This window comes from Procambarus clarkii, chromosome 14, assembly GCF_040958095.1.
Source record: "Procambarus clarkii isolate CNS0578487 chromosome 14, FALCON_Pclarkii_2.0, whole genome shotgun sequence".
NCBI classification, from domain to species: domain Eukaryota; kingdom Metazoa; phylum Arthropoda; class Malacostraca; order Decapoda; family Cambaridae; genus Procambarus; species Procambarus clarkii.
Genome location: NC_091163.1, coordinates 44,175,405 through 44,195,569, shown reverse-complemented (window position 1 = coordinate 44,195,569; position 20,165 = coordinate 44,175,405). Strand labels below are relative to the sequence as shown.

The 20,165-nt window shown below is 44.5% G+C and overlaps 1 protein-coding gene across 3 annotated transcripts in view; it reads left to right on the top strand.

Annotated features, from left to right (window-relative positions):
• The first annotated feature begins 453 nt into the window (after positions 1–453).
• The window catches only part of LOC123748118 (uncharacterized), a 136,620-nt gene continuing 116,908 nt past the window's right edge, over positions 454–20,165 (top strand). For all 3 annotated transcript variants that reach the window (XM_069324571.1, XM_069324569.1, XM_069324570.1), the window contains exon 1: positions 454–740. The gene's annotated coding sequence lies outside the window, so the exon portion shown is untranslated. The remainder of the gene's footprint in view (positions 741–20,165) is intronic.

Genomic DNA, 20,165 nt, shown 5'->3' with positions numbered 1-20,165 from the left:
CGCACTAGGTGACAAGGGGGTTAATTATGTTGACTCATTGAGAGTGATAATAAGGTGAGACAAACCACATTGGGTGAAGAAAGTGTTGAGGTTATCCTCATTAGCAATTGTAAACATTTTACCTACTGAAGTCTTTCTCACTTTAATCAAGCCATCTCTAACGAAGCACTGATGAATCACATCTGGGTTTTGATGAGGGATTTGACGCAGGCGGTAGAGGAGTTGCTGTCTTTTTCTAGTCCAGCACTCGTTGATGTAGATTCCCTGTCGTTGAGTGATGTAACACTCAATCACCAATGTTGTGCTTTCACAACCCACTCTACCTTCTTCAATATAAATAAATAAATATAAATAAATACATACCGGTAAATAATAACTAAATAAAACCCAACATTAGACATAAGTGTGGGCAAAGATCAGTAACCAAAGAAAATGGAAGAAGGAAAGTGGCGGGGAAGCGAGCGAGTGACGTCATCACAACAAAGGTTCCACTATTGGACGTGTACACGACCCGTGAGATAACACTGACGCTCCTCGCCTATCTTAAAGACGGTCTCCTGTGTCCAAAATACCCGCCAAATTGTCCCTCCCACAATACTCACAAGACAGTTGTGGCAGTGTAAGTGTGTGGTGAGGGCACACCACTGAAGACATTGAGGATATACCACGAGGAAGAGACAAAACTGTTGAAGAAAGGAGTCACTGGCTCCACCTGACCACCTTGGGCCACATTCACCAAGGTACTTACCAATGGTTTTCTTCTTAGCTACCAATGTTTTTCTTCTTAGCTACCAATGTTTTTCTTCTTAGCTACCAATGTTTTTCTTCTTAGCTACCAATGTTTTTCTTATTAGCTACCAATGTTTTTCTTCTTAGCTACCAATGTTTTTCTTATTAGCTACCAATGTTTTTCTTCTTAGCTACCAATGTTTTTCTTCTTAGCTACCAATGTTTTTCTTCTTAGCTACCAATGTTTTTCTTCTTAGCTACCAATGTTTTTCTTCTTAGCTACCAATGTTTTTCTTCTTAGCTACCAATGTTTTTCTTCTTAGCTACCAATGTTTTTCTTCTTAGCTACGAATGTTTTTCTTCTTAGCTACCAATGTTTTTCCTATTTATTTTTTTATTTATTTATTTATGCATATACAAGAATGTACATAAGGAATGTGAGGATACAAATATGGTAATTACAGTCTTGTAAAGCCACTAGCACGCGCAGCGTTTCGGGCAGGTCCTTAATCTAAGAAAATTTTAAGGAGGTAAATACTTGCAAAATTTATAGACAAAAAAATGATTACAGATTACATGGAATGAAAAAAAAAAAAAGATGAGAGAAAATTATAGGTACAGTATATTAAAGCACATAGGTAGCTATGATTGATTGCAATGACAGCTTAAAATGGTAGTTGACAACAAATTGGTAGGCACAATACAGCAGAAACAATATAAGATTGATTGCAATGACAGCTTGAATGGTAGTTGACAAAAATTGGTAGTCACAATACAGCATATGGCTAGCACATAAAAGAAGACAGCAATGAACACAATGATAAGGTTTGATATCACATAAAAATTAGGAGATTGGGTACCACTAGGTACAGAGCAAATTTAAAGCTCAGTGTAGGAAACTAAATAGATGAAGTTAGGTACTTTTTGGCTTTGCTTTGCTATTAGCGCTTTCGTGGCGGCTACGTCGGTATTCAGGTAGCAATACTAAGAAGAAAAACCTTCGGGGTCCGTCTAATTACCACAAGCTACACAAACTTCAGAAAGCTTCCTAAAAATACATTAGTAATGAATAAATATGATATGTTAGGCTGACCTAACCTAACCTAACCTAACCTATCCTAACCTAACCTAACCTAACCTATCTTAACCAAACCAAACCTAACCTAACCTAACCGACGCTTGGATCGTCGACTTGATTTGGCGTCACCAGCTTTTTATTTTCGCCTATTTCTTTATAAAAAGATACTTTTTCAGATTAAAATTATGTTTTTTCGTGTTGTACATTCAGCACCAACATTATAATGAGTAAATATATCATATTTATTCATTACTAACGTATTGCCAGGAAGCTTGTGTAGTTTGTGGTAATTAGATGGACCGAAACCTTCGTAACTTTGGTCCGTCATCTAAGTGTACTGTCGACCACTCGTAACTGGATATAACTCAATTTTTCTCTACTACATAACACTGGGATCGATTTTAATATAAACAAAAGATTATTAGTTGGTGAATCTCGTGAAGAGGAGTCCTTCGTGTTAGTTATATATGCATTCTCTGCTTGAAACTTGAAGTAAATATGTCTTTTATGATAGGAGAATTAGTTTTATAATAGCAAGATATTATACCAGTAGTTATTAAGTAAATAAACACTGGTGAACATGAAATATGAGAGAAGGTTATGAGCCCTGCCTGATGGGAGCATTTACTATCACCAAATGCCCCTGTTCACCTAGTAATCAGTAAGGGTGTACCTTAGCTATACATACACATATTTAATTTATTTTGTTTGGTTTTATTTTGAAATTAAATCTGGGTGAGACAGAAGAAAAATATCCTGCACAAAGATGTTAGGTTAGGGTAAAAACTTCAAAAACTTTTCTCATTGCATAATTAAACCTATAATTATGACTATATGGACTATTAAAAAATGTTTAAATGTTTCAAAATTCAAATGTTTATTCAGGTAACGTACATACATACAAGAGGTGATACAAAAATTGATAGATTTATCGATAGAGCTAGTACATACAATGCCTAAAGCCACTATTACGCAAAGCGTTTCGGGCAGGAAAAACATTAAAGACTAAAACTTAATACTAATTGAGATTAAAGTATAAAATGTGTTGAGAAAAATAAAAATAAATAAGGGGGAACATGGCAGAAAAACAGCAAAAATACAATTAGGTCAACAAACAGCATTGTTTAAAAATAACAGACATGGGTTGACAATATAGGGGTAAGGTAGGTTACAGGGGATTTATTAGGTAGTGCTTAGTTTTTATCTTAAACTGGTTGAGAGAGGTACAGATAATATTGGTAATAAAAAAAAGAGAGAGGGAAGTAGGGGTTCAAGACCTCTTCCTGTTACACAATTTGGGTGTGTGGAACCAGTAATTATCAAAAGAAGGCACCATGCTGGAAAGGCTATGTAGCATTAAGGCAGTGAGGTGAGGCAGCTACTTATTTGGAGAATGCTTATTTTATTTATCTTATAAGCTGAGGCAGCCTATTTTATTTGAGGAATGCTCAGCTGATTCCTCTACATTTAGCATTGAACAAATTTGTGTCCAAGACCTCTTCCTGTTACACAATTTGGCTGTGTAACAATCAGTAAGTAATTATCAAAAGAAGGCACCAAGCTGGGAAGGCTATGTAGCACCATTGTGTGTAGCAATAAACCTAATTTTTTAAACAAATAATGCACCTGTGAGAAACAAATCCTGTCAGCTGTAAAAATATTGATGCAGTTATTTAAATAAAAAATATATTGAAAGAAATATTACTGGTTTATTGTTATTCTATCTTTTTGTACTATACAGTACAGTATATCCAAAGAAGTGAAAAATTGAGACATAATGCATAATTTAATGAATGATTCAAAAGAAATATGACTACTGTATTACATATCAACATGAGATCTTAATGATCCATGGTTAACATGATTTAATAAGGATAATATTGGTAATAACACAAATTATAATTTAGAATCTTTATTACTGATATTTTTGTATTAAGAAGCTTAGGTATACATAGCAATGTGCTGCTACCCTATTCTATATGGAAGATTACACAGTGTAGATAAAAAACTTGCTATAAGTTCATCTAATACTCCCATCTCACAGGATGGTTAGTCATACATGGAATCAGGGGAGAAAATACCTGCCTCAATACAAAAAACAAATCAACTCTGACTAAACAATAACTTCACGATTTTCACAAGAGGTAAGCACTGAATCATGGAAACATTATATTATAACTACAGTTCTCTTACTAGTTTCTACAAGACTCCTCTCAAACAATGTATTTTTTTTAACATGCTTAGGCATACACAGCAATGTGCTGCTTCCCTATTCTGTATGAAGGACCATATAGTCCATTCTCTGAAACTCTCCCTGGACGGGTGTAATAGGACCCATTATCACCACACCAGAAATAAATATCTCCTTGATATCCCCAGAGTCAAACTTAATCTGTGTAAACACTCTGTGCAAATAAAGGGACCTAGTCTATGGAACTCACTCCCTAATGAATTGAAAAGCTGTCAGACTTTTACCTCATTCAAAAACAAAACCAAAAAGTACCTAATTTCATCTTCATAGTTTCCTACACTGTGCTTTAAATTTGGTCTGTATCTAGTGTTACCCAATCTCCCAATCTTTATGTACTTAATCCAAACAATATTACCTTTGTGATCATTGCTGTCTTCTTTTCAGTGCTAGCAATATGGTGTATTGTGCCTTGTAATTTTTGTTAAACTATCATTCAAGCTGTCAATGCAATCAATTTGAGCTACCTATGTGCTTTAATATACTTTCTAATTTCTCTCAACTTTTTTTCTTTGTTTTCTTACCTGACTAACAGATAACATTACCTGTTATCATTTTTATAAATTTTGCTAGCATTTACGTTAGATTAAGGACCTGCCCAAAACGCTGCACGTACTAGTGGCTTTACAAGAATGTAATCACTATGCTATGTAGCCTCACAATCCCAATGTACCTTCTTATATATATATTAATAAATAATAATAATAAATAGTCTAGATAAAAAACCAGCTACAAATTCATCCAACATCCTCACCTCACAGGACGGCCAGTCATACATGGAATCAGGAGAAAACAAAATACTTAAGGCTGATCTATTAGCTCCCACTGACAAAATCTGGGTACAGCAAAAGTATATCTTCCAATATTCCTGAGTGTATGAAGTAATTACAGAGCTCAAAGTGCTTCATATCATCTGGTATGAAGTCACTGATACTGTAACAGGGCAATCACATATATAGTGTTGGAGAGTATGTCCTCCCAAGTAAGACTGAAAAAAGATGTTTTTTTACCCAGATGGTTAAAACCCATGGAACCACCTACCCGCTGAAGCCGTACCTGCCAAAATCCAGCTAGAAGATATCATTAGGACAATTAGCGGGACTTAACAAGCCCCGGGCTTTTTGTCATCGTCGAGGCCACTAGATAGTTAGTGGCCCTTGGGTAAATTTAGGTAAATATATACGTAAATAGATACCATCACTCCTCAAGTCTTGGGAGCGAGAAGGAGAGCTATACACTATCTCTTAGAAATATGTAGGTAAACAAAAAATGTAACATATTTGTATACTACAATGTCGGTGCTGACTGTACAAGTTGAAAAAAACATTGTTTTACTTCAAAATATACTAATTTTATAAGATAATTTGACGTAAATATGTCGCAAGTGGTCACGGATAAGCTCTGATATGGCAGCGTCGTGATTGGCTACAGCTGTAAGATGAAAAATGTTACCTTGCTCTCTGATTGGCCAAACTAAAAGCGTAGTGACATCTAGCAAGACCTAAGTGAACTACAGTGGTACATCGGAATACGAGCGTCTCCGTTTACGAGTTTTTCGGAATACGAGCAGTATTTCCTCGGAAAATTTGAATCGGAATACAGTATCCACTCAATTTAACGGCCTATATGGGGCTGTACCCTAGTCGTTATTTCCGGAGCTCCGTTATTTCCGAAGTTAAGTCGGGTCGGGTAATTTTTCAAGTAACATTCAGGTAGGATATATTTTATACTGTATAACTAAAATTAAATAAAGTTCATTGTGTAATTGCATTCCAATTTAGTGCACGGCCGACGATTAAGCCAGTTGCTGGCTGCTGCATGGATGATGTGTGAACACGCTCTGATCAAGTCCAGATGGGTGGGAAAAAATTGATTCATTCCTTTGTATTGAAAAATATTTCATGTATCAATCAGTGAGTTAATATTGTCTTAATAAAATTTTAGAGATGTGTTTTGATTTACCCTGAACAGTGCAGGTAATGTATTTTTAATGTTACGACACAGGCTGTGGCGGCCATGCCATAACAATGGCGATCGAGCCTTGTCACTGAGAGCTAGCCAAGACGAAATATTTTGAGCTCACCTTTTCTCTGCTGACGATAGAATATACATTTGCAGAGACTAATATGTAGCTTTTGTTGAAAAAAAAACAATTAATATCTTGTAATACTATAATAAAATTGGTAAATTGACTTACTTTTAATGTTACAACACACGCTGTGGCGGCCATGCCATAACAATGGCGATCGAGCCTTGTCACTGAGAGCTAGCCAAGACGAAATATTTTGAGCTCACCTTTTCTCTGCTGACGATAGAATATACATTTGCAGAGACTAATATGTAGCTTTTGTTGAAAAAAAACAATTAATATCTTGTAATACTATAATAAAATTGGTAAATTGACTTACTTTTAATGAAGCTGAAGATTACGAAGCTGTTTTGATTACGTCATCCTCTGCAGCGCTTGTTTTATATTGTTTATATTGTATACAGGGTACATACTGTATGTACACTTATTTTCAGGCACTCACTTCACACAACAGCTAGCCTTACTACTAATTCACATGAGTTCTAATTCTACTTCACTATTGACAATTATTTCTACTGTATATTTACACTGTACAGTATCTTTTTGTCTAGGCTTAATTAATCATTAACACTTACAATACTGTACTCTATCAACACTTTTTACACTAATTTATATGCCTTTCAATCATATTTTATATCGTTAGTGGATGACTTGTCACGACTTGTTGGTGGGAATTCAGCATCGGCGGGTGCAACATGGCTTGTAGAGCATTCATTGCTGGCGGATGTTCCACGACTTGTCGATGGTAATTCAGCATCGACGGGTGCAGCATGGCTTGTAGAGCATTCATTGCTGGCGGATGTTCCACGACTTGTCGATGGTAATTCAGCATCAACGGGTGCAGCATGGCTTGTCGACGAAGATTTTTCACGAACCGTTGAAATCATGAATTTATCTATTTTTGTCTGAATCTGATTTTCTCTGGCTAATGTTTTGAGACATTGCTTTAAGGCTGTAAGGTGTACATAAAAATTTCCAATAACCTCATGTTTACTTTTTATTGAATATTCAATGAGTTCCTTAACTTGTTCCAATCTTTTCTGATATCCGACACCTCTAGGCAGAGCCTCACCAACATCGTCCGAGTCATCATCAGAGTCATTTCCGAGAACACTTTGCGCAATCTGTTCTTCAGTTAACAATTCATAACCAGGATCGTAATCATTTTCTAACCATTCATTGATATCATTCACTTGTACACCCTGACCAGCTTGGAGCAACATTGTTCGGATCGTTTCTTCAAACCCTTCAAAATCATTGGCTTCATTTTCAAAACCTTCGAATTCACTATCAGATACTGCTGCTTCACATCTAGGCCTCTCTGTTAACAGTTTCTTCCATGAATTTGTTAGTGTGGTTTCTTTCACTTTATTCCAAAGCCTAGCCCAGTGGAATATTGCTTCCCTGATTGTGTACTTTTCTGTGGGGAGCCCCTACGGCTCCCTGGAGCTTATCGGGCTAATGTATGTTATGTTAGACCGGGACATTAGCTAAGGAGTTCAGACCTACCAGGGACCAGTGCCAGAACCTGGCCCCTTCAGAGAGGTTTCAGGGAGCAATGGCCCTGGAAAACCCCATATGGTTGGGGGTTTTCCTTATCTGCCATCGACCGGGGTTAGGCACCCAGAAAGGTAGGCGTAACAAAACAAACCCCACATGGTAAGAAACTACAACAAAAACCGAACAGAGAGGTAGAAAACTCCCTACAATCCCAAGGAAACAAGCAAACAAGCAAACATCACACTTTACTGCCGCGCCGATCGTCCGCGCAGCCCTCCCCACCCCGGGAGGGGGAGGGGGGAGCCCCGGACCTACCGCGCCGGCTGCCAAGCTCCAGTTCGTTCGCTAATGTCAACCGGGATTGACGCTTCTCTGGCCTCAGTTTCCTAGGCGGTGTTTGCCTTGTGTGGCGTTCACTGCCGTGTGTTGTGGTGTGCGGTGGCCAGGAGTACTTCATCAGTGCCGGGGCTGCATGTGCTTAGTGGCTGCCTTCCCTAAGCGCCCTGTGAGTACTGCCCTTGCGTAACAGGGTTATCTTCCCTGGGGCGTTCGGGAACCATTCCCGTAGAGGTTCTTGCTGCTCGGCATTTGCCTCGCCCTTGGGGCCAGCTGGGGCTTGGGGCCCTTGTTTGGCCCTGGGTAGGGATTGGTATTGTGCTGGTTAGGGCGTCAAGGTGTTGCGCAGCCTGCCACCTAAGCGGCGGCCGGTTTCTGTTGCCTCTGGAGACGGTGTACTTTTGCGGAGTTTTTCTTTTGTTTTTCATTTTCTTGCCTGGTGGGGGTCTGCCTAAGGTGGTTATAGTTCCACTGGTAGTGTTTGGCGGCCCTCTGCTAGGCCCCCATGCTTGTACACGTCTCAGGGGTTTTCAGTGCTATAATCTACCCTCTTGTTATGTTTGGGTTTCTTAACCGGTTAGCAACACCTTGCCCGGGCTTCCCGTAGTTGTTACCCTACGGGCCCTGGAAACCCCTGTCTGGGCTCGGGGGACCATTGAATGTGTCTTCCGGGTTCCAACCCGTCTTGTACGGGATCGTTGGTTGCTGTTCCCTTGTCTCCGGGTGACAGTCGCCAATTTTACCTCCGTCATGCTGCCTGTTGGGTCACTGACACCTTGACCCGGAGTCTTGCGAGTGATTCTCTGCTTGTTCTTCAGTACTCTCCTGATGTTATTACTGTTCAGAGTACGGCGGCATCCATGTTGCAAGCTAGGTTAGGTTGCTGCAACATGCTAGGTTGGTTTCCCTCTCGAATGCCCCGTGGCCGCCCCGTTTGGTTAGGTGCTGCTCGCCCCCTTTCTCTCCATGTTCCCGGCTCCGGACCGTCTGCGGGTTTCGGGGTCGGGGCGGGGTTTAGTTGCGGCAGAGACTCGGGCGGTTTTCGGGGGCTGCCCCGTTCGGGTGGGGGACGGAGGTTTGAGCCTGTGCCTCCTGCCAAGGCTTCTGGGTCTTACCAGCGGCCCTTTCTTGTTGCCTTTCCCATAAGCTCTTGCTTTTCTTTAAGGGCGGAGGGCTTGGAGGACGGCTCTGCCCCGGGGCCTCTGTTGTTGGTTCCCGGGGCTGTGGGGGTTGCCTGCTAGCAGTTCTGGGGCGGTTTTGCCCCTTCAGGGGTTTTTCTGCTGTTGGGTGGCGTTTTTCGCCCTTCCAGTCTGCTAGCTTCCCACATTTGCTGGCGTGTTTTTGTGTATTTAGCGTCAGTCACAGCCCCTGCTGGCGGCCATTTTCGTCTGCCGGTTTCACGGCGTGGCCACCAGGGCGGCGTTGCGGTTTGTTTACATGCGTCTGGGTGTGCGAGCGAGCGTCTCTGGTGAGTTTTCAAAAAATTTTCAGGGTTTTTGTTCTCCTGTTGTCGTTTCTTTGTTTTTCTGGTGTTTTCTTGCCGTTGCCTGTTCCTCTGGGAACGTTTGGGTGTTGATTTTGGGTCTGAGCCTATGGGTTTAGGCTCAGTGCCCCTGGCTGCTATGCTTGCTCCCACACCTTGCCCCTCGGTTTTCGGTCTTTTGGGACCGTTTTCCCAGGGCGTTCTGCTGGGGTCTGTGCTTTGCCTTTTAGTGGTGTTCTCCGCCGGCAAATGTGGTGGTTTGGGCTCCCCCTGGTTTGATTCTGGGTTCCTTTGGGTTCCTTGGTTTCGTTCTGGAGGTTTCTTCCTCTTGGGCCCCCTTTTGTGGGTTCAGGGGACTTTGTTTCCTCGTGTGACCCGGTTCTGCCTTTTGGGGTTCCGGGGTCTTCCTGGCTTGCAGACTGAGCTTTTTGGGTCTTGGCACATGTTGTGGTTGTGCTGGGACTTTGTGGTTTTGCTGTCGAGGTGGGCCTTTTGATGCAGTTTTGTGCCTTTTGCCTGGCCGGTGTAGTGCTCTCTGCCACTAGTCGGCGGCTTGTGCTTTTACAATATATGTCCTCACCTAGTTGTGCTTGTGGGGGTTGAGCTCTGGCTCCTTGGTCCTGCCTCTCAACCGTCCATCAACAGGTAATTACCTAAGTGTAATTACCTAAGTGTAGTTACAGGATGAGAGCTACGCTCGTGGTGTCCCGTCTTCCCAGCACTCTTTGTCATATAACGCTTTGAAACTACTGACGGTCTTGGCCTCCACCACCTTCTCACTTAACTTGTTCCAACCGTCTACCACTCTATTTGCGAAGGTGAATTTTCTTATATTTCTTCGGCATCTGTGTTTAGCTAGTTTAAATCTATGACCTCTTGTTCTTGAAATTCCAGGTCTCAGGAAGTCTTCCCTGTCGATTTTATCAATTCCTGTAACTATTTTGTATGTAGTGATCATATCACCTCTTTTTCTTCTGTCTATCGTGTAGTGTAGTAGGTGTATCGGATCCTGTGCCTCTTGGGCTGTCATGTCTACATGTGACATTGTATGGGGGTCAGCCTCGTTACTTGTGTGAGGAGTCGCCACATTACTTCCTAGTGCTTTCCCGTTCCCATTCTGACACACAAAAAAAAAAAAAAAAAAAAAAAAAAAAATAATAATCTGTGGCTCTTTTGGGTACTCAGTTTCCACCTGTGTCCCCTAGTGCGTGTGTCCCTTGTGTTACATAGCCTGTCCTTATCACCCCTGTCGATTCCCTTGGGTGTCTTGAATGTGGTGATCAGGTCTCCCCTCACTTCATCTTCCAGCGAAGTGTGGTTTCATTCCCGTTGTCTCCTCATGACTTCGGTAGTGTACTTTTTCTTTCTGAAGGGGTTCTGTTCCCTTCTCTGTTGACTGGGCGCTGGGGGAGCAGCTTGCTCTGTTGCCTCTCGCTTGGTCCCGCTGTTGGTGGGCGCTTTGGGTTGTCTTCCGGCCTCTGCTGGCGTCGGAGGACGGCTTCTCCCCCTTGGGGGGGGGGGTTCAGAGCTGGCGGGGTGGGCTTCTTCCCCTGCGCTTCGTCATTTCCTCTTCGTGGGTGCGTGGGGCGTGGTCGATCCGCCCCATCCTTCTGGGCTTCCCGTCTGCTCTTTGCAGTCATGAGCTTTTCCAGTCTGCAGTTCTTCTGGACTACTTCAGTCTGCGCCCTGGATCCTCTGCCCTCCTCGGAGGACTGTTGTCTCCTGTTCGGATTCTGTTAGGGCCTGGTGCATGGATGGTGGACCTGGACCTCCAGGTCACTTCTTGGCACGTTCCTCTCCAGTTTTTCTGGGGCTAGCACGGTTGGTAATTACCTATGTGTACTTACCTAAGTGTAGTTACAGGATGTGAGCTACTCTCGTGGTGTCCCGTCTTCCCAGCACTCTTTGTCATATAATGCTTTGATTATATTTGTCATATTGTCATATAATGATTGTCATATGTCATAATATGTCTTCATATGATTGTCATATAATGCTTTGGTGGTGGGGCTTCAGGTTTGCTGTTTTTATTGCCTTCCCTATTTTGTAAAGGGCACTTTGTATACTCTTTGCATCTTTACCGGATCTTAGTGCCCTGTCTGCGTCTGAGATTCGGTGTCTGGCCTACCTCGACGACTGGCTGGAGTGGGCTCCCAGTCAGTCCGCTTGTCTGCTCGCCAGGGGATGGTTCTTTCCAGATCGCTGGGTTTGGTTTCCTGGTGATCTGGAGGTTTTACCTTCTGTTTCCGTCCCGGGTTCGGACCTGGGCCTTGTCTCAGGCTCTTGGGCCCCTCATTGTCTTCCCTCCAGAAGTGTTACTGCGGCTGTGGTCCCGCCTTTGGCTGTTCAGGGGGGGTCCCGGGTTGCTCAGCGGTTGCTTGGGCGGTTGTGCGGGAGTCTGCACTTCGGCGTGCTTGTCTGCCCACGGAGTCGGGTTTGGCTCCGGCGTCGGTTGGTTCCTACGGAGACTCCCCTTCCGCCTCTTGCATTCCTTGGGTTCCTCTGGGGATCTGGTGTTGGTGCTGCGTCACCAGCTTCCTCTTTGGGGTTTTCGGGGTTCCGTGCCTTGGCACCTCCCCGAGCCTTCGCTCGATGTGTTCACGGACGGGTCGTCTCTCGGCTGGGGCTTTGTGACCAGTGCTCACCAGGTCGGCCGAGGTTGATGGAGTCTGTCACAGCCCGGGCTCACAGCCCGGTTCAGGTGTTCATGGCTGTCTGGTTTGCGCTTCGGAGGATTTGGGTCACTAGGTACTCTACCATTCAGCTCTGTTTGGACTGTTCTCTGGTGGTTCTTGCCGGAACCGCAGGGGGTTTGGTTAACCATGTGGTTCGTGTCCAGGGTGTGTCCTGCGTTCTGGTGGACAGCTGTCTCGGTTCATTCCTCTTCGTGGGTTGGCCAGTCGTCGCCGATTCGTTTTGTTGGCTCTGTTGGGCTTATGGACTCCTGGCCATGGACGTCTTCGGGTCGGCGTGGTCTAGGCGTCGCCCGTTTTGTGGCGCCCTTCCCACCTGCGAGGACTTCACGGTGGAGGCTTTCGGCAGGCCTGGTCGAGGTGGGGGGTACCTGTCCCTCTTCTCCCGGTCCAGCTGTTGCTTCGGGTTCTGGCTCGGTTGCAGCCCATTCCCACGAGAACAGTCCTTATGGTTCCATGGTGGCCGGCCCGGCCTTCTTTTCAGACGCTGCTTGATAGGTGTCCGTTCCCGGGACGTTTTTCCTGAGGCTTCGCCTCTTTCAGCAAGCCAAATCGGTCCTGTTCGTGACTGGTTCGGCCTTCTCTTTGGCACTTCGCGTCTGGTATTTTGACGCAGGTATCACCATCTCTATGGTGTTCAGGTGGCTTTGTTGACGGTGTCCCACCTGCGAGCTTCGTCTTGGAGACAGTATGACGTTTATTACGTTTTCTCGCGTTTTGTTTCCCCTCCGGCCTGCTCATGAGTCACCTGAGCCATCCTGGTCCTTGTTCAGGGTGCCTTCTTCTCTTCCCCTCAGTTTGTGGTAGCCCCTTCGGTTTGTTTCCTCCTCTTTGGTACTGGTGGTAGCTTTATTGGTGTGCAGCCTTTCTCTGTCCTGGCGACGGTCGAGACGGCTGCTTTCCGGAGGGGTTCTTGGGGTATTGGTACTTGTTTGGTTTGGCCGGGGGGTGCGTCCTGTGTTGTCCGGTTGTGCTTTTTGCTGTTGTCGGCGTACCGTGCCTGGGGATGCGCTGTGGTTGATCCGGTTCCTTCGTTCCCTGTTTTCAGGGCTCGGGTCTCCCAGGTCGTCCGCAGTGTTTTCCTTCTTCCTGCGGTCTGTCTTTGCGCCCGTGCTGTTCAGACGTTTGCAGCATTTGCTGCTGTGTTGGTGACGTCTCGGGCTCGTTTCGGGCGCAGGGATTTGGGGGTCGCACAGGTTTTTGGCCGCCCATCCATATGTGCGTCTGTTCTTGGGCGTTCTTGTTGCCTTGGGTCGCAGGTTTGCGACCGGTTGTCTTGGCTTTGCGTTGCAGAGTTTGTGGCGGCCGCCTCCCGGGTTAGCCCTTTCTTTTCCTTCTCTTTGGGTATGAAGCTCCAGGAAGCCGTAGGGGCTCCCCACAGAAAACCAGCGTTGAATGTAATGAAACGCCATTTTCTGGGTGAGCCCCGGAGGCTCCCTGGAAACCCTCCCTCCCACCGGTCGGCGGTTTTTTCGCGTTGGTTGAAGCTTAGCTTCCGAACTGGAGCTTGGCAGCCGGCGCGGTAGGTCCGGGGCTCCCCCCTCCCCCTCCCGGGGTGGGGAGGGCTGCGCGGACGATCGGCGCGGCAGTAAAGTGTGATGTTTGCTTGTTTGCTTGTTTCCTTGGGATTGTAGGGAGTTTTCTACCTCTCTGTTCGGTTTTTGTTGTAGTTTCTTACCATGTGGGGTTTGTTTTGTTACGCCTACTTTCTGGGTGCCTAATCCCGGTCGATGGCAGATAAGGAAAACCCCCAACCATATGGGGTTTTCCAGGGCCATTGCTCCCTGAAACCTCTCTGAAGGGGCCAGGTTCTGGCGCTGGTCCCTGGTAGGTCTGAACTCCTTAGCTAATGTCCCGGTCTAACATAACATACATTAGCCCGATAAGCTCCAGGGAGCCTCCGGGGCTCACCCAGAAAATGGCGTTTCATTACATTCAACGCTGGTTTTTTAAATTTTCTAGTGTTCTTTGAGCCCTTGTATCCTTTCCTGTCAATTCATCTTCCTCGCTAGGTAAAACAACTAAAACATCTTCAAGCATTGCTGTTTGGTACATACGTTTAGCAGCAAGGATAACACCTTGGTCCATGGGCTGGATCAAGGATGTTGTGTTTGGTGGAAGTGCCATGCATTTTATTCTGCCATCCCTTGAAATTAACTTGCTAATGGGATGAGCAGGGGCATTATCTAGCAGCAACAATGCCTTAACCTCACTGGCCTTTATTCCACATTTGTTGATCTGGAATTCTCTGACTTCTTTGCAAAAGTGGTTTTCAAACCAGTCCGTAAATATTATTTGATTAAACCATGATTTCTTAGAATTGTAATATATTACAGGTAATGCCTGCATTATATTTTTTAAGGCTCGAGGATTTTTAGACTTGCCTACCACGGCACATTTTGTCCTGTGAGAGGCATCAGCATTAGCACAGAGCAACACTGAGAGTCGTTCCTTGCTTATCTTTCGTCCAGGAATATTTTCCTGCATCCTACTGGTTAAGGATGTACTTGGTACAGCTCGCCACATAAACCCAGTCTCGTCAGCATTATATACTTGATATTTGCTTAAATTATTACTGACAATGTACTCGTTTAATTTAGCCTTGAATGAATCAACATTAGTGGGATCAGCACTTGACGCCTCACCAGAAATTTTTTTGGTGTTTGAAATGTTATGCCGAGCCTTAAATCTTCCAACCCACCCATCACTTGCACTGAAATCTTTTATACCTAATTGAATGGCAAGTTTACTTGCTGCAACTTTAAGCTCTTCAAATCTTATTGCCATGCCAATTGTGCGGTGCTGAATAAACCACTTATACACTGCAGCATCCAATTGTGGATACTGACCAGACTTTACTGTTTTTCTCGAACATGCAGCACCAGAAGTAGCACACTCTGTTGTGCTCACATATTTTAATAGAGTATCCTTCTGTTTCTTGATGTCACTTACTGTACTTTTCCCGATGGTAAACTCTGCTGCTGCTCGTGCATGAGAATATCCTTTATCAAGTTTCTTAATTAACTCCAGCTTCTGTGCAACCGTCAGGCGCTTCCTTTGGGTAACTTTTGGCATTTTGTAAATTAAAAAGATCACAATTACAGTACAGTAATATCCTTCACAACTGAAGCTAGCCGCGCGAGTTCACAGTAAACAATGGGAACACATGGCCCGGCGGAGTACATACTAGGTCCGTGGGAAAAAAAATACCTAGTGCCTATACATACTATAAAAGGTATTTAATAAGAAAACAAAGACTTTTGCTTAATAAAAACTGTTTCAAAATATTTTATTAATAATAATTTACAATTTTCTTCATTAAAGTGAATCATTTTAAAAGAAAATTAAGATGTAATATATGACTCTGGACGATCCAGGTCGGTGGCGGCCTGGTCGCCATGTGAGGGGACGCTGATGCCACAACAAACCCAATACCGACTGTCGGTAATATCGACTGCAGACCGGTATAGCAGGCTCTAGATACTGGGCTCCCAAACCGGTCGTTAATACCGGCAGATCGGTATAAAAGAGGCCGTTAAATTGAGTGGATACTGTACTGTCGCCTCTTTTCGTGCGGCGCAGGCGGAGCCGCTTCAGCTTGCTTTCGGTCTTGGTGTTGCTTCTGCACCGTTAGTCAGCTGTCTTGTGCGTCGTTTCACCTCCGGCCTGTTCGTGCGCCGCTTGCACCATCCTGGTCTCTGGTCAGCGTGCTCTGTCTTCTCCTCAATTGGTAGTGCCCCTTCGGTTCCGGTGTGTTTTTTCGTCGGCTCTTTCCTTTGGGCCTTTGCCTCTGGGGGTCGGTTCGCTGAGCTTTCTTGCTCCTTCGGTTTTAGCGTTTTGGTTGTTTGATTGCAGCAGTCTCCATCTTTTCTGGCGCGGGGTGGGGCTGCTGCATTCTGGAGGGGTCCAGGGTTTGTTGGTGCTTCGTTGGTCGGGCTGGGGGTGTGTCGTTTTTGTGTTCAGTGGCGGCCCTCCGCTGTTGTTTGCGTGCCACGGCGTTTGGGTCCGGAGCGCGTTTTGCGTTGATCCGGTTCTGTTCTTCCCGGTTCGCGGGTGATGGTGTCCCGGGTGGTCAGCCGTGTTCTTGCGGCTAAGCTGCCTGTGTTCTTCCCTCATGCCTGTGGCGTTCGTGGCTTCGCTGCTCTCGCTGCCGTCTGCGCGACGTGGCCTTGCAGTCTTTCGGGCTTGGATTTTTGGTGTTCGTGCAGGGGCCTTGCTGCTCGTGGTTCTTGTGTTGTTCCCGGGATTTTCGGGGCTGTGGCGCCTTGGGTTGGCGTTTGCTGCCGGTTGTCTCGCCTCCTTGGGGGGTGCGTGGTGTCCGCCTCCCGGTTTTGTCCCTTTGACCTTCCTCTGTGGGTAGTTAGCTCCGGGGAGCCGACGGGGCTCCCCCCAGAAAACCAGCGTTGAATGTAATGAAACGCCATTTTCTGGGTGAGACCCGGAGGCTCCCCGGCAACCCTCCCTCCCTCCAGTCGGCGTTTTTCGCGTGTTTTGACATCCAGCCTCAGAACTGATGGGTGGATAGCCGGCGTGGGAGGTCTGGGGCTCCCCCTTCCCCCTCCCGGGGAGGGGGGAGCTGCGCAGACAGCGGCGCGGTGACGTATGACGTCATACTAGTTTCCTTGTTTTCTGTTGAAGAGTTCTATCCACTAGTTCGGCTTAGGTAGCAATTTTCACCAGAATAGGGGTTTGTTTTGGAATGCTTACCTTTCTGGATGCTTGACCCGGTCGATGGCAGACATAGAATGCTTCCAACCACACGGGGGTTTCTATAGGCCATTGCTCCCCTTGCCTCTCTGAGAGGGCCAGGTTCTGGCTCGTGGTCCCCGGTAGGCCCTAGAACTCCATACACATGACTGATGCCAAAGTCTGACATTAGCATATCAGCCGGTAAAGCTCCGGGGAGCCTCCGGGTCTCACCCAGAAAATGGCGTTTCATTACATTCAACGCTGGTATTTTGTGTGTGTTTTTGTTATAGTTATTTGATATTTACAGCAGATATAGTATTTTACTGTTGTGTAATTGCTTGCCTTATTGTATCTTGACTCCATTGCATCTACATGCAAGCTGATATTGATCCTCAACTAAATCTGCTCTCACACATCTACAATAACCACCATATTGATCATCACTATTGCAGCTATTACACAGCAAACTTTGCCAAAAAAAAAAAAAACTCCAAAATAACACTTGCCTATCAGTTTTCAACCAAAATGTCAGATCACTTGGTAAAAAATTTGATGATATAAATGCACTACTCACAGCATTAGGTACTAAACTATCATATATTATTTTAACAGAGACCTGGCTAAGTAAAGACTATACTCAAGTCTACTTTTTCACTTATTGTGTTGCATATAATATTACTTGATGTTGAATTATAATGCAACTTGCATACATTATGTATACACCTGATTAATAGTGTCACAATAATGCACACACAAATGTTTTCAATTACGCCATGTATGTATTCACATTTTTCATTATTATATTTACACACATCCACTCACTATTTACAGGTTTTTGCAACATCATTGTACATTTAGAAGTCTTGGAGATAGGGATAGTCGTTGAAGCAGTTGACAGCGCACAACGGGACTGCACACACTTCACACCATATTTGCACTAGTTTACAATTCTGTGGTCTCTCTTTTTTTTTTTTTTTTGTTCCACAAACTATGCAATCACGTTGGCCTATATGCACGCTTTCCAGCTGGTGGCAAATGTTTTAGTCTGTGTGGTTAAAAGGCCTCCGTGTAAGTGAGCCTGGGTGTAGCAGCATGTTGCAACACTGGGTTCATGATGGGGTCTTTGTATGCCAGGAATTTCTTTGCCAAACTTTGTTAGTAACTTTGTCACAAGTGTAAAACCAAACGAACGGAAACTTGGTTTACGTCCAGTTTTCACCAGATACATATTGTAGCTGTTCAGCATGCTTACGTCAACCAGATGGAAAAACACTTTTCTCATCCACTTCAATGTTTTCCTAACACACTCGACAGCACCCACCATCATGTCACGTTTATCAACCAAACGCATGTTGATATTATAGTCAAGAAGACAATCTGGCTTATATACTGGTTGTTTTGTTACTCGGTTCACCTTGCCACTGTTCACCATTGTACCATCATGAACGGTTGTCAGCAAGTTCACTTCTCTCGTCTTTCCACCTAACTGAGAGTATTTGATCACTTTTTCTTAGCTGGCAGTCACCAACTTCAAGATTATTGTCAAACACTGGCATTTCTCGTTTTCTTGGCTTTACTGTGCCACACACTCCAGTTCTATTTTCAATCAAGAACTTAGCTAGCAAGGGACTTGTATAGTAGTTATCTGTGTATAAAATGTGGCCCTTGTTCATCCATGGTGCCATCAGTGACTTTACCACACTACCTGAGAAACCATGTTGGTCGTTACCGGGAATGTCTACATTGCTAATAGAATACAGAATCATGTGTAACACGTATCCTGTTTCACAGTCACAAAGAACAACGAATTTGAATCCAAATCTGTTGCGTTTGGAGGGAATATACTGCTTGAACCCAACATGTTCTTTGAAAAGCACAAGGGATTCGTCAATCACCAGCTTCTGTGCTGGTACGTTGAAATATCTGTGCTTTCCAATCACTTCATTCATAATATGCCTGACTCTCCAAAGTCTATCAACGTCTGTCTGGTTTTCATTACTTGCAAAATGAAGACACCTGAGGAGTATCTGAAACCTGTCTTGGGACATATATTTCCCGAACAAAGGTGTTGGAACAGTCTGGTCTTTGCTCCAATAATCTAAGATAATATGTTTTACACAATGTTTCATCAACATACATAGTGCCAAAAATACATATATTTCACCTACAGTAGTGTTTTTCCAATGCTGTAATCGTGAAAATTGTTATATTTTTTCCGATGAGATGGCCTGCATGAAGGTTCGTTTCGTGTACAATATATTTCATGAGCGTCTCATCATTAAATGCTGTAAAATAGTCTATTTCACATATGTCCTCACCAGTATCAGGGAAAAGGTTTGTAATACCATCACTCCACACAAGTACACCTGGTGTCCGGGCGAGACAAAACACCGGCACTACGGCGAGGAATCGTTGCACACCATGTACCAGGAGCTGAACCCCGTCTACACAAAGTACGGGTGCTATGTGAACATGAGGTAATATCACGTGAACATGAGGGTCTTGGTTCCTCATGTGGTGCCATGCGGCGGCGCTTGGCTGGGTGAGATGCTGCTGACACGACAAAATCTCGCTTGGTAACACCACTGGCACTAGCGACAGGCATGGTAATACTATGCTCTGAATCCACCTCATTAAAACCAGAAAAAGAGTCACCTTCCTCTGACTCTAAATAAGTACAAGAACTGTGTGGTTGTGCACGAATTACAGTAGACACTGGGTGAGGAGGCACTGGTGAGCGTGTAGGCCCTGCAATGGGAGGAGACTGTATCTCAAATTCACTCTCTGTGCTACTATCATCGGTCAATTGTGTGTAGTGCTTATCAATGTCAGAGTCATCAATACCACATTCCTCACCATCAGAAAATAATTCACTAGTTATTTTACTTGAGTAAGTGATTGAGTGATGCGTGCTCGAGAGGCGTTTGGCTGTGCACTCACCATGGTGACTGCTGGGTAGCTGAGGCTTCCTACGCGTTGGTGGTGGAGCTGGATTCTTTTCAAAATGGCGGCTGTTTACTATAGCCTCTGGGCAGTGTATGGGGAGCCCCTCCCCCTACCCCGCTGGCTATTCAAATCTTACTTGGTACTTCATCACGTCATATGATGTGATGCGCACTTTTGCGTAAGTTACTCAAAACATCATATGACGTGTTGTGCAGCTTAATGGTTAAGTGAAGGAGTATTACCTGATGCTTGGACAAAGAGTGTTATTGTTCATATCCCCAAACCACACTCAGATAATTATAGGCCCATATCTCTAACATCGTGTGTTTGTAAAGTGCTTGAACACATTGTCCTTAACAGACTCACGTATCGTA